This window comes from Vidua chalybeata, chromosome Z, assembly GCF_026979565.1.
Source record: "Vidua chalybeata isolate OUT-0048 chromosome Z, bVidCha1 merged haplotype, whole genome shotgun sequence".
Classification (NCBI taxonomy): domain Eukaryota; kingdom Metazoa; phylum Chordata; class Aves; order Passeriformes; family Viduidae; genus Vidua; species Vidua chalybeata.
Window position 1 is genome coordinate 53,375,703 of NC_071570.1, and position 5,358 is coordinate 53,381,060.

At 38.2% G+C, this 5,358-nt stretch overlaps 1 long non-coding RNA gene across 4 annotated transcripts; it reads right to left on the reverse strand.

The window, feature by feature from the left end:
- Positions 1-4,906, reverse strand: LOC128782420 (uncharacterized). 4 transcript variants are annotated; one of them, XR_008428769.1, is made up of 3 exons: positions 4,859-4,906; positions 3,500-3,581; positions 1-133 (listed from the first exon to the last, which is right to left on the reverse strand). It is a non-coding gene; the product is annotated as an uncharacterized LOC128782420 (long non-coding RNA). The 4 variants fall into 4 exon arrangements; XR_008428771.1 differs by having other exon boundaries at positions 3,500-3,578; positions 4,859-4,897; XR_008428770.1 differs by lacking the exon at positions 4,859-4,906 and adding an exon at positions 4,369-4,448 and having other exon boundaries at positions 3,500-3,578.
- Positions 4,907-5,358: the final 452 nt, after the last annotated feature.

Genomic DNA, 5,358 nt, shown 5'->3' on the forward strand with positions numbered 1-5,358 from the left:
TCATTTATGGCAGTAGTAACAAGTTGTGTTAGCATAAGCAGTCTTGCTGTGTAATCTGTATCTGTCTTGTGGGGGGTTCATTAACTTTCTCTGCTGTAGACCAAGCCTTTTAGAGGAGCTTCTTGCTTACTTACTGGCAACACACAAAAATAAGAGAGACATTAGTGACTTCAAATTTTCATCTGATTAATAGGTTCTATATTCATCCCTTAGAAATGTTGTGACTATTCCAGCATTGCTGTAGATACTGATGGAACCCCCTGATACTGAGGTGGCTTTTAGGCAAAAATCAAACCACACTATGATAGCTTGCTTTTTTCTCAGCAGAAAACATGCATCCTGTAAAAAGTTCTGCAACTTCTACTACCCCATATGAAAGCTTTTGTCTGTTCTATGCCATGTCTAGTCATGCTCCAAAAGGAAAATCTTTCCGGAGTGGAAAATACCAAGATTCTATTACTGGTCATATCTTGAAGACATGAGTGCTGTTAGATAGGCAAAATCATCCCAACTCTATAATATTGAAATCTTAAGAAACTGCTGGAAAACCAACAAGATGCTGTGCAATTAAATTAGGAGACAACTATAAAGATACCTCTGTTTATTGCACATATTTTTAATTTCATGGTCTCATTTTAGAGTCAAGTACGAAGTTGTATCCAACAGGACGGGGGAAGCTTATCTATCAGGTTACCTGGGTTTATCAGGTCCAGAGGATGAGTCCTTAGCATTGCTGGTGAGAGGAGCATTTAGCAGGAGTCTGTGGTTATCCAGCACATTTTTTTTTGTTTAACCAGATATATTTAATAAGAAAGTGAAACAGCGCATTCTAGCACATTCCTCTTGTAATGAAACGTTTTTCTATCCACAGGCTGCTGGCAATTAGTCCTTTGAAAAGCTAATAACCTTTGAAATGTCCTCATTCATAAGGAAAATCTATTATATTTTCTAAAAAAATAGGTATTCAGCTATGCTTTCCATATTAAATATTAGCATTTGGTTGAGAAAACAGGAGTCATATTTCTATTTGAAAATTGTGATTCCTCTAAAGGTCTCAATTCTGTAATAATATCTGAGTTTTATAGATTTTTAATGCTGCCACTTAGGAACTTTGTAAACTCCACATCTGGAAAAAATGCACATAATCTGTAATCATGGTAATCCTTTAGGTTAATTTTGTTTACTCCTGACAGACAAATTTTAATATATTTAATTATACCACACTTCTTTTATTGTGAACATCAGGAAAAAAAATACAGTTTAAGTTTTGAGGATCCTGCTTGTACTCTCAGTAAAACAGCTGTGCTTCTCTTGTAGGCAATCATGGTAGATCTCAGTAATAGCAATATTTTTTTGGGTTATATTGCAAAGTAATAAAATGCTGAAGCCTGTTAACTCTGTTGGTGATGAATTCAGAATGGCATCCATTCTTTCAACATTTAACTGATCCTGCTTTTGAGTGAAAGGAGATTTTGGGCATTCAGTTAACTTCTGGAACTGGAAACAGCCATCAACAGCACTCTAATGCCAGAGTTGTGCACAGGTAACTGCTCTTGCTTCAGTTTTTTCAGGCAATACTGGGTAAAATTACTGCCGAAAATCAGTCATAAAGTGCTTTTTCTCCTGCTGGGTGAGTAGTGGGATTAGCATAAAAGTTATTTTACTTAGTTTTTCTAGTTTGGAAGATTTTCATTCATGAAGGCCCCTAGAGACGTCTGTGCAGTTAAGCCATTCTGGTCATGCCAATCCCAACCTCAAAAAAGCCATTGTGGGGAGCCTGTATGTGCAGGGGCATTCTGGAATACCTGGTTGCGTAAGACAGACCTGTGCCCACAGCAGAGCTCTCTAGCTGCAGCAGGAGAGTGGAATCAGCATCAAGTCCTTTAACTTGTCAAAACCCACAAATACAATGAGAGGGTAGCATAGATTCTTTGCTGACTGGGAAGAGAAACCTTGTACTACAGTTTACAGTGGCCAGATTTTGCATTTGAGAGAGGAACTCTCTTTGGGTTCAGGATGGATACACCTCTTAACTTTATGTCTTTTTGTGTGATTGTGATCAGATGGTGGTACCTCTCTGTCCTTTGATAATTCAGCACTTTGAACTGGTGATAGAAAGATAAAGAGTTCTGCACATCAAAAACTAACTGTTGTCTACTATGTTTTGCACAGCTAATCAAGGTAAGTAATAGAGGAGTTTTAAGGATTATGGCCATCTGGACATATAATAAAAATACACGGAGAACAGTTAAGATCACTGAGCTATAATGAGATAGTGTTTTTTAGGTATTTTTTTTTTTAATAAGCTATGCTGGTTGAAGGTAAGCCAGCAGGAGAAGTTAACCTCACACAAATACCTTGCAAGAGATTTTAAGTCAAAGATAAAATTTAATAGAAAGATTACAATAAATGCAATGAATACAGAAGACTGGCTTAAAACTACAGGATACAACATGGCCCCTGTGAGTCAGGGTGGTGGACTCAGTCCAGTTAAGCAGCAGTTGCAGTGCTGTTGAGAGATGATTGCAGTCTTGTCAAAAGAGGTGGTCCTGTGGAAAGTCTGGTCCCCCTCTAGATGTCCAGTGGTAGTGGTGGTGTCCTGAGCCACAGATTATATACAGGCAGGAGTGTTTGTTACATACTCCAGGGTGGGCATTTTCACAGATGTAATCCTATGAGTCATAGGATATTCTGGGGAGGCCTTGATGGCTCATTGGCAGAGATGATCCCCCTTAAGGATCATCATGTGAAGACAAAGAAAACATTACAGCCAGCTTATATGTGGGATGTGCAAGGGACGTCTTCTGCAAATGGCCCACTGTTAACAGTTCATCAGGAATAATGTAGATGGGCGTGGAATACATAACTTTGGCTACACTCATATTGGTAGTGTTTCTCCTGTAACTACAACATAAGATAAAACATATTACAAGGAGAAAGTGGTATTGGTTAGATCACAGAGTGCATCTCGCATTTTCACCCTCATTTTACTGAGGAAAAAGACTTCTAATTTTGATTTCTTTAGCTCTGAGTGTAAATTGTGAATTACCCTCTGGCCAGTAGCCAAGAGTTAAGGTAGGTGACAGTGAAGGGCTTTTCGTCATAGACCTATGTCCTGCCTGCATAGCATCAGATATTGTAGAGAAAAATATGAATAAATCTAGAGCAGTGAGGGTTTTTTTCCCCTAAAATATCCAAAATCTCTACTTACTAGAGAATAAGTTTTGTTGAAGGTCTGGAATGAAGAGAAATACTCAAGTATTTTGTGTATATTACTATCAAATTGAAAAACTGCTGTTGCCCTGCCTTCCATAGATATGCCCTGTAAGACTGCAGAGCTTTTGCTTTCTGACAGTAGCATTGATGTTAGTGAGGCTTCTTTCCACACTGAATTGCTTCTCTGGAGGTGATCTTTTGCAGTTAGAGGTGGTACCTCTGATACTGTAGTGATCAAACCCATATTGACCATACACCCTATCTTTTCCATCTAGTGCTTTACCTCTATGAGGTTGGCCAGTCTGTTGCACACTAAGAAACAGTGAAGCAGTTCTTGCAGGATGCTATCTTGTATAGAGGTGCTGCTGTGGCAAAAAAAATTAATCAGGGTCTGGGTTACTTTACTGTCTTGCAAAGTAGATTAAATAATCCAGAACAATTTTTATGAATTAGCAATGTTCAAATAGTAGTGTTGCTTAATCTCTCCCTCTTGACTTTTGTAAATGAGACTAGCAGATTTTGTCTTCTGCTTCAATTCATTTTCAAAACATTATTTCTGTGTTCTACTATTTACATATACCCAACAAAATAAACAATTGCAGTAAATTGTGTCATAATGTTTGCTATGGGTACCAAATAAAATCAATATTCTTTTGTAATATTTGGTAACTATGACTGACTTTTACTTTGGGAGTCTCAAAAGTTACATCTCAATCAGTTGTTAGCTATAAGTGGTGTGTGTACTGTTTCGTTTGCTGTTTACTGGTTATTGCTATTAACAAATCCGGGTCACATTTCCTTTATGTCCAATGCTTTAACCTTATGACTTTAAAGTAAAATTTGGAATCAAGCTGCAGTAAAAATATGGAAGTGTAATTGAACATATCCAGGCAGTGCTACTCTGTTTAGTATTCGAAGTATGGTGTCAGCTTTTGACCTTCTCATTTTATTGGCATAAATTTCTTCCTTTACTTCCCTGCTAAGTATTAGTGATATGAAGGTTCCCAGCTAAGTGTTTCCCCATATCTCCAATCTAAATCACATTAGGGAGGAATCCACAAAGCTATGTGCCCACAACAGACTTTAGTGGTTTTGCCATATGAGGAGAAAATAAAAGAAAATGAAGGATTTGTTTCCCTCCTGTGTATGTACCAAGATATGGGACACATTTTCACCATCATCTCAAGGGAACATGAAGGGACAAAAAGACAGCAGAGTCTGCCTTATTGTTGTACTTGTGGAACTACAATTAGTGCAGCAGGATGAGAGTTGAAGGGTGGCTCCTGAAATACGCTTGTGATGTCTTAGGGACTCCATTGCTACTAGGTTACCAGCACATGCTCTTTACCCATCTTGGCAGGACTGACACAAATGTCAGTTTTTCATGGAAGCAAATAGACAAAAAAGGATAGGAAAAGGCAAAAGTCTGGACAGGGAAATGTGCTGGAGGGAAAGAGAAGGTGAAGATCTGGCTGCTGCAGGAATTCACAGGGGAATTTTTATGCAATATGTTTGTCAATGAGGATGGTAAGCTCATGGCTACAGGCATTCTTGTAACCTGAAAAGCTTTTGTGTTTAGTAATTGGAGACTTTTAAATTTTCTCAATGCAGGTGGGTACCTTTATAACACATAAATACCTACCCAAAACATAAGCTTTCATGAGCTTTCAGCTTCACTGGGACTTCCAGCCCTTTGTGATATCACCAGGCAAATTTGCAAGGTGAGAGCACAGCCCCCAGCAACTCTCTGCTCCCCACCTCGAGGAGAATTTATAAACAAGGCAACTGACATGGTGAGGAGAGAACGTCGGGACATCAGATCGCTTTTGCTGATGCCTGGCTCTTTTGAAGCTGATTCCAACAAAGTGATTATTTATGTATGTCTGCAGCATGATTGGCATTTCTTGTGAAACCTCAGGAGGTGCAAGTCATAATAAATGTGAGTGACAGATCTGAATTATGAAAGAAGACAGAAAATTTTCACAGGGGGCAAGGAAATATTTTTTAAAATGCAAGATATATTTTCTATAAGAGACTAAAAATACTTTAGTGTTTAGGATAATAGTTTCTCTTAATATATTAGTGCATTGCTTGACAAACAGTCTTTGCACTCAGTTTGGAAATTATTCAGAGGAATCAAAA